Genomic DNA, 10,098 nt, shown 5'->3' on the forward strand with positions numbered 1-10,098 from the left:
GATGCCAATCTAGTCAGTTTGTAGCTGTATTGCAGTCCACCCTGTGTCTGTCAGTGGCTAGGGATTTGGGTCATCCTGTGATGACCTTATTGGGTATCCTTATCCCTTTCTGGTAAGTTGTCCATTTGGTTTTTCTACTGATTTTTCAAGAGTCTTAGCTTGATGAAAAATTAAGTAGAAAATTCAAATCTCCCATGTTCAAGTTCTCTTTGGTAAATATCCCCAGGGACTTATGCACTTGTGGCGATTCAGCCCCCAGAACAACCTGTGGGTGTTCTCCTCTGGCCTCCTCCCAAAGGCTCACATGTTTACCACTTGGTCCTCCATTGGTAATGCTGTACGAGGATGGTGTGGAAACTTTTGAGCTTGAGGTCGGTTAATAGAAGCAGGGCCTTAGCCAGAAGAGGTAGGATATACCAGTCATAGCCCAACTCTAGTTCCACCTCAACCTTTCTCTTCTTCCTGATCCTTGGAGATTTAAGGAGTCCATGACTATATCCTTACATTGTGGGTCAGGCACCCTTCCTCTCATATGTTCCTTCTTGTTAGGTATTTTAACAGTAATGGCAAAAAGGAAGAGCCTTGTGCTCTGTCCTCTGTGATGCAGCTTACACTACAGAATGCACCTTGTATTATTATTACTATTATTGCCATAATTATATATGATACATAATTACACATTATATTGTCAAATAATGATTGATCAATAATTAATCATTCAAAAATAATTAAGAAATATTGATTAATATAATGATGGGTTACATAAAATTTATCTACATATAATATAGATATGTAGTATATATATATGTATAATTTTATCTATTAGGCAGAATATTTTTCTTAAAGTTTCAAAAATACCACCTAGAATATGGTTCTTTCATTTTAAGTCACTAAGAATAGTGTTTCTTTTCTCTCTCTTGAAGCCAATGGTCATGAATCATTATTTCTGTTTCAACATTGATGTTTGTGTTGTCACACAACCCAAATATGGATTTTAAAAGATAAGTGAATCTGAGTTACAGATGTGTTTCTCCTCATTAAAATTTTGTTTTTGTGAGTTGTAGGGAACAATTGTATGTGAAAGGCTTGGGTGTCTCTCAGTGGATTGTGATAGAGCACATTTTGCCTACATTCATCACTAAATATCATCCCATTCCACCCAGAATAAAGTCAGTGAAGTGATAAATGCTGAGAGCTTCACCATTCTGCACCATCCTGGTATGGGCTCCACACCAGGCCAGTTTGCTTTGTGATGTAATTGCTGGTGCTCTCTGTGTAGGCATTAAGTCAAGGCTGGCATCAGTGGGTGACTGGTATGTTCCCTCTCATAGACTCTGGGACACACAGAGATCTGATCTAGGGTCAGCAGATGAACTCACACAGTCCTGGCCATAGTACATTCACAGATACCTCAGCTTGTACGGTCCATAATACAGAGGAAAAAATTGGCCAGAGCTCAGAGGAGGCCAGGATGAAGGAGTGAGTGTGGAATGAACTCTGCAATAAAACTGCTTTACCTCTCAGAAAGAGAAGGTACCAGAAGGAGGCCCTGGGGAGTGTGAGCCCATTACATGGGTTATGACTGTGGTGGTGGAGATGGCAAAAATTCCCCCCAGAGGGCCAGTTAGCAGTTGGCACAGTCAAAATCTTTATATAGCACATCATTGGTATTTACGCATGCCACTTAAGCTGTCATTTAAATAGAAAACTAAATGATTCAAAGTCACACTCTCCTAGTTTAGCTTTGAAGAGATGTGTAAATTTGAAATATGGTCTCCAGGAACTCACATTATGATCTTTTAAATCTAGTTTTTCCCTAAACTCTGAACATAATAGGGTTTTTTATAAATAATATTGGTGATGATCTATAACACAGACATTCCATTGTAACTATTTCAGTGCAGTACAGTGCAATGGCATCAAAACAACTCTGGTGTACCGCAAACATCATCACCATCGATCTCAGCCTTGTCCTCCCTGTGTGAGGTCCTGTAGCCATGGGAGCACTGACTCATTCCAGATCTTTCTAGTTCCTAGCACACACTATCCTACCTTTGTGGTCAAGTGCCTCATATATGTGGAGCCATCTAGTGCTTCTCCTTTTGTGTCTCACTTATTTCACTGTCTTCAGGGTGACACATATTCATCTTATAGAAAGGCTCAGTTTCTTCCCATCTTAAAACTGAAAGAAGTTAAGATATGACTCAGTTGATACAGTGCTTGCCTAGAACTCACAAAGCCCTGGGTTTAATCTCCAGAATCATATAAGCCAGATACAGTAGTATCACTTAAAATTCCAGAACTTAGGAGGTCAATCCTTGCTAACCTAGTCTACATGAGACTGTTTCCATATTCCCCTTTCCCTAAAGGCTGGTTTGGTATGTCTATCCTGTATGTCTCTTACTAGTCTGTTTCCCTGCATGGTTATTATGAACAATTTCACAAGTGTTTGTTAAACTCTAGCCTTTAATTCTTAAGGCTACACATGCCAGCAGACTTGAGATTTTTGGGTCACAAGGGATGCTAGAGTTACCTTTCTGAAAAGCTTATATACTGTTTTTCCCAGTCCACCTGGACTGTTTTACATTTTCAACCAGCAATGCACAGGAGTTCCAACTTCATGTCCTGCCAACATTAGTTATACTGTTGGGAGCACTAATTTAACCATTATAACATTTAGGCTCAGTAAGGACTAGAGACACAGGACAGCTCCCCATCCACTCACTCAACTGTGTATCTTCTTTAGATATCGTTAAGTCCTTTGCTATTTTAAAATTGGGCCTGTGTTTCCTCAGTTCTTGGGATATAAATAATAACTCTCTGGTTCATTTCCAACCTTGTAACTCTTCGGTAAGATCCACCATTGTGATACTTTCATATTTGAAATTCCTAGGGGACACAGTGCCTCTTCCCATTGCTCTTGCATAAAACTAGGGCCAGATACAGAATGCCCTCATTTATGAAGTAATGCATTGTCTAGTACCTGGTGGGTACCCAATTAATCTGGTTGGATCTGAATCTCAACCTTTTCTAGATATTGTATGAGAGGACTATATTTCTAAAAGGGGGAGAATAAAATAAATACAATTATCTGACAGAAAACATGCTATTAGTGCTTTTTATTCTATAATTTAACAACAAACTGAGGGGGCTAGATAAGTGAATTTAATAAAACATGGAACAACACGGAGTGTTTGTATGAATTAATGGTATACTTAATGCCTAAAATATTGTGTATGTGGCAAATTGAGATAATTAATTTCATTTCTTGCAAGCATCTGCTCAGTTGCTCTTGGTTGGGAAGTGTTGCACAGGCAAGTGCCAGCCCCTCGTTGCGGGGGCAATAATTCATTGAACATTTATCCTCTGTTTTGCCAAAGTAAATGGGGTCAGGATGCTCTCTTGCATTCTATTCCTCGGGAGATTTGAAAAAGAAAACTTTCCAGCCAAATAGAGTAATTCATCTCTGAGATCATCTCAGTTTTTCACATTTGGAAAGGTGGTTGCCCAGAGACAACGTGGATGTACATGTGGATTCCAGAATGATGGAAGGCCAGGTGCTGAAGAGAATCATCAGCAACAGTCATATGCACATGAGAGAGGAAAAGTAAATTTTTCTTTTTCAGATTTTGAGACATGGTTGCACTATGTAGCCCTGGCTGTCCAGGAACTCAGTATGTAGTGAGTTTTGGCCCTCTCAGATCTGCCTGCCTTTGCCTGTTGAGGGCTGAGATTAAAGATCGTGTGCCTCCATGACTGGTTAAAATGTATTTATACATAGGCATGTTTATGTTGGCATACACATATACTAGCATATGTAGTTATATACACTATTGATATTATTACTATGAGCAAACTGTTAACTACTAGACAATAACAAGACAGGGAAAAACCTGGAAAATGGGTCGTTTTCTCTGATTCCACCAATATGAACACACACACACCATGAAGGTGGGGAAGCTCTAGAGTATACTAATTTAAACATTTAAAGCATTGTTATTCCTCTTCTGGTTATCTGAAAAATGCAAGACACACAACATACAGAGGAACAGGAGGCATCATATTGGAACATCAGACATTCATCTTTGGGTAAAGTCTTCCACAAGAGCTGAAGATGTAATCTCACAGAAGATTTCTTACCTAGTATGAACAAAGCCCTGAATTTCATCTTTAGTGGTACTTAAAAGATCTGCCCTCTATGCAGTTGTGGCACAAATTTCCCTCTCAGCACTTGGAGGCAGGAAAAGGAGAATGACCAGCTCAAGGTCTTCGTTGGCTACGTGTCAAGTCCTAGGTCTATCTGAGATAGATGACAATCTGTGTCAAAATAAACAAAACCATAAAGTCTGCACTACAACTCTCTTGCAGCCAGCCCTCCATGAACCTCGTGCTGTGTGCTGGGCTGCAGTGTACCTGTGGCCTTTCTGCTTCTCAGTTTCCCCCTACTGTACTGTGGTTCTGCTTTCATAAGTAATTGGAAACAGAGACTCATGGCATCTGTCTCATGGGCTAGCTCTGTTCCAGCTCAGGGATAAAAGTTGAGCACTGTCTCAGGAACTACAATCTTCATTCTGAGACACCAATGGATCCAGCTGGAGGAAAGCCCCACCCCAGCTCATCCCAGGAAGGGATGCTTCTGGTGAGCATCCCTTCCTTTCTGCTGGTATCACTGTGGTACTGACAGTGTAGCTTTCCTAGTTCCTGTTTCAACTTCTCCCTGTGACTTCATACATACAGTACATATCATCCTTCCCACATTTCAAACAAAACTGCTTCAATATTCTAATCCCAAAATGGTAAATGTCTCTTTCCCAGGAGGGAAAATAAGTATGTGTTTTGTGAGATGATGCCCTTAGCTTTCAGACAAGTTATGAGTGGCTTCGTCCTAGGTTCCACTGTTAAATGACTGTCAATTGATCACCGAGATCAACCATCTTGAAAGGTTTCCATCATATTATCTATGAGGAAAATTCTTTAAAGTGTTTCAACACTACACTCTGTTTTCTCTTATAAAGTTCATCTTGTGCACATACTGAGAGCATAAAAGGTCAGAAGTTTGTGTGTGGAACCCCAGTTGCAAATAAAGTTCTGTACTTTGTTCTCCACAGCACAGCACTTTATTCCTTAATTAGAATGGAGAAGCCAGAGCTATTCCCCACTGACCTTTTCTAGAGCTTCTACCTAGTGTTGCATGCACCCTACTGACTGTTATCCTATCCTTCAAGCTGCAGGAAAGCTCTCCCTGATGGTGAGATGTTTAGACCACTCGGGGGAAACCTTCATAGCATGCAAAATGACAGCAATTAGCATCAGGGTATAATGACATGTAGAATCCAGCTGAAGAGATAAATTTCTAATTAAACTAGTGGTATAAATGAATAAACGTGCATATATATGAGAAGGTAGAGATAGTTCATTCAGTAAAGAATTTTCTATGCAAGCATGAGTACCTGGCTCGGATCCATAACGACTGTAAAAGCTGACACACATTTGTAATCTCCACACTGGGAGACAGAAAGAAAAGGGTCCTGAGGCTCCTTGCCTGTTGTTCTGGCTTACTCAGCAGCCTTCAGGCTCAAAAAGCTCCTGATTGAAAATTAAAGTGGGGAAAAGGATGGAAGACACTAACGTCAGCACATGCACATGTGCACCTGCAAATGCACCTACATGCACATACAGACCTGAACATACTCAAACCATGCAGATCAGTAATTATATCAACATGCGCACATGCACATGCAAACATACCTGCACAGACATGCAGACATGTACACACACAAACCACACAGATCAGTAAGTACATCAAATATGAGTATGTACCTGCTAACATTGCCTGCACACACCTGCATACATTCACATACATAAACCACACAGATCAGTAATTACATCAACATGTGCCCATATGCGTCTGCTAACACACTTGCACACACACACACACACACACACACACACACACACCACAGATCAGTAATCACAAATAGATTCTTCATGAACATTAAAGCCTGAGTTGCTAAAAGTGTGAGGCTGGGTGCAGGTGACATGATTGGTGAGGCAGGTTCTAAGGCAGGGTTTTAGTGTTTGGCTGATTGGTTGGGTGGTTAAAAATTGTCACTGAGAATTCACTTGCCATAAGCTAAGAACTTTATATGTGTAGTCCCCTAAATAAAACTATCCAAAACCTCAGAAACTCCTCTGGTTATATGCACATGCTTGGGTATCAGTATGGAATGTGCGGGAATTTTGCTTCTCAGATAATTTCACAGAAGCGACAACCTAACAAAAAAGTGTTCAGTGCTGCATGCAATTAAAGGGATACTAACAGAGGACTGGATTGTATCTCCCAAATTTGAAACCCTCAATCCCTCCCTGCAATATGTTACCAGTAAGTTACTGAAATAATCAAGGTTAAATTAAATCATGGGCTGATGCTACAGTTCAATAGACCTGTGTCCATCATCATAGTCAGAGAGCACAGAGCTCTCCCTGTGAGCACATGGCTAAAAGGTAGCCATCGAGATCTATCACCAGAAACCCATTCCTTCTGTAATCTTGACCTTGGACACTTCACTCTTTATTACTGTGAGAAGAAAAGAATTCTATGCTGTTTTAAACTAAACCTCTGGTATTGTTATGTCAGCCCAGATGACTACAGCAGATCTTACTAAAGTCTTAGAAAGTCTGCATTGAAGGTGATTCTAGAAAAGCGGTGATTCAGTCCGATGCTGTTCTTAGGTTACTGAAATGACTCGTCTTCTTATAGCCGTGGGTTGCACTTTTGTGTATACAATGCACTGATGTGAATCTAAACACAATAAAACTCTCGGCTGTTAAAGGAAGTCATTATACATAAAGCATATTAAGGCAGAGCCAATTTTGTATCAGACATTTTTGTCCCAGACATGCATTTATGGTGAGGACTGATTTTTCTGCCTTTAAAAATAAACCTGCATTTTTATTTGAAGCAAAGTTTGGTTTAAATTGTTTTCTTTTCTTTATCTATACTGACTGGCTGCGCTCCTTTCTGCCACAGAAGAGTTCTTTTCTGTAATGCTGCACTTTATTCAGTAGACTGCCTTCTTTCAAGAGAGCAAAGCTTGATTTAATATTTTCCATTTTTGCCACAGACACTTGGAATAGGAGGAACATTTGGTACTGTGATTGCTTTGGGGACAAAATGTCCCTAGAAGGTAATTAGGCAAATGCCCTTAAAAAGATTCTCCTCAAGATTTGTTTTCATTAGCTCAGACATAGAGAACTCAGCTCATCTCAAAGCAATGCCCTGGTGTTAGATCCATCCAGGTACAAACAAGGAAGCCCAAGGCAGAGCAGCCTCCCAAGGAGAAGCAGGCAGGACCTTAGGAGTCACTGGAACCTGCCTGTCTTCAGGAGAGACCTCAAGTCGGGTAGTAGTGTGGCTCTTGATACTTTGTGTGTCTATTTCTTCTCACCTCTGTATGAACTTGAGTCATTCACTCTGAGCCTCTACCTGTGGAAAATGAGGCCCAGATGCTGTTTGGGAGTATCAAGGGGATCAAGTAAATCTAAAGGAGAAAAGTTCTCTAAGCAGAGCATCATGGGGCACCATGCTACAGTCTGAGTAGTTAACCTACTTCTATTGTGTTTGGGATTCTGATTACACCCATAGGTTTTATAGGAAGGAGATGAGTTCTTGTTGGCTGTGCTGGGCCTTTCTGACCTGCTCCCTTTCATATCTAGAACCTTCACCAGGTATAAACCATATTAAATGACCAGCCACTTTGAGTGCAATCAACTAGGATGAGATGTTTTTGCAGTGTCTGCCTATTATCTAGCAGGATTGATAGCATATGATTTCTGCACACTTTACACTGGTTTTCAAGCTGATAAGTATAAATAGAGATGTTCATGGTAGTTCTGTAAAATTCTACTAGGTCACTCTAAGTAAAAAAAAAAAAATCCCATAAAATGAACTTGAATGGTCTACAAGAGAGGTGCTCAGCCCTTGGGTATTGAAGAGCTTAGCAAGGAGAGGATAGGAGGATCTACACTTGGCACATCCTCAAGTCCCCACACCTGCCGCCACAGAACCTTAGCCAAGATTCATGTGTTCCAGTTACACCTTAGTATGTTATTCATGCATAATGAATGATACAGTCAAAATCCTCAAGCATCACTGATCAATAGTGTATTTTAAAAATAAGCAATGTGCTTCACTATAGGAAAATAAACACTTGTGGGTAGAACTGTTCCCTATCTTCAAGTCCAACCAGGAACTTGACAAGCCATATCCTCTTGTGATATGCATCTATGACATTAAGGTGCATGTCTCCTCCATCTCTCCCAAATGTCAGAGAGCAGCCTGACATCTGCTTCTTGGTCAGCATGTAGCAAAGATACCTGAGTGAGCCCCAGGCTCTAACCATCAACATCTGTCTCCCATCTGCTGAGGGGCCCCTAGCCACACACTGTTGAGCATTATTTAAGGAACATAGGGGATGGGGGCAAACTTGTGAATTCTTGTCCCTTTCTCTGAAGGTTGAAATGTGAACTCAAGTGAGTGACTTGATTAAGCAGCAGGAACAAATGGCTGGCTCTCAATGGAATCCCCAAGTGGTCAGGTTTCTACCTTTTGCTGGTTCAATTTTGGCATGATTTTCTAGCATCATTTATACCACAAAACAAAACAAAACAAAACAAAACAAAACAAAACAAAACAAAACAAAACAAAATCAATCTTCTCTCTTGGCAGGCAGTTGTCCTCACATTTCTCCTTATCCTTCATAAATGCTCATGTAGGAAGTGTAGTCTCAGCCTGTGGAGACTAGGCTCATAGAATCACTAGTCACTGAATCAGACCAACCAGTGACTTCTGTATTCTCTACTTTGGCCAGGAAGAAGCAATTTCTAGGAGCATCCCTCCTTCCCATTCCTGATTCACTTTCCAGATTGATAGTTTCTGGCTCAGACAGGTTCAGAGGATCTCTTTTCCTTTCATACTAGAGCTACCCCTCCCCAATGTTCCCCTTCTCATGTCAGGTAGCCCCTTAGTGACTTCATAAGCATTGGTGATCACCAACTTTGTTCATTACTGGCATCCTTAGGCATGCGATTCTAGCTATCCTTGCTGTCCATGTTTCATTTAAAGTACACTGTGGGTAGTGGCAGAGCACCTGCCCCACACGTCCAGAACTATACTTCTGAGGACATCACCTAAGCCCACTTTGCCCCTACCATCTTTCAATCTGCAAAATCTCCATGTTGTCTTCCAGATTCTCCGGCCCTGCTCTGTTTCTTCTTAAGATCATACATTCTCCCTCAGGGAAGACACTGCCTTACCTTTCCTCTGCTGAGGTCCTCCTCCTCACAGGTCACACTCCTGATTCCCTCACAGGAGGGATAGTAAGAAACCTCCAATAGCCTACCTCTCTCTACCTTTATGTTTGGGTCAGTCTTCAAATGAATAACTCAAAAACATCTTATTGTTAGAAGGAACCAAACTAAAACCATTTGGAAGAAAGCCTCCATTTTGAATATGAGTCTGATAACGTTAAAATTCCTGAGGGAGTGGCACTATTAGGAGGTATGGCCTTGTTGGAGTAGGTATAACCTTGTCGAAGGAAGTGTGTCACTGTGGGTCTCCACTTTAAGACCCTCATCCTTAGCTCCATAGAAGCCAGTTTTCTCCTAGAACATAGGATTCAGCTCCATTCTGCTTTTTGGTGCCCCTTTAATATTTGAATCACATATTTTGCATTTTTCCTTTTTCAGCTTGCTCCTCTTCATTAAGATGGTTCTTCATAAGAGTAAAGATTAATAACTACACAACAAAATTTATACTAGGCTGTTTTGAGACTTCCTTTTTCAAAGCAATTAAAATAAATCCCTTTACCTTAGCCTCAGGCAGATTCCTTAGACAATGGCAAAAGCAGCCACATTCTTCACCAAAATACCACAAAAACAATCTCTGCCAATACTGAAATTCTTCTCCACCGAAACCTATTGGGCCACGTCTGCACAATTCAAATCACTCTCAGTAACAAAGTCTTCCACATTCTGACTAGGATATCCTATTAAGCTCTATTTAAAGGATTCCATTGCTGTCCAAATCCAAATTTCCAA

The sequence above is a fragment of the Mus caroli genome, chromosome 13 (assembly GCF_900094665.2).
Source record: "Mus caroli chromosome 13, CAROLI_EIJ_v1.1, whole genome shotgun sequence".
NCBI classification, from domain to species: Eukaryota; Metazoa; Chordata; class Mammalia; order Rodentia; family Muridae; genus Mus; species Mus caroli.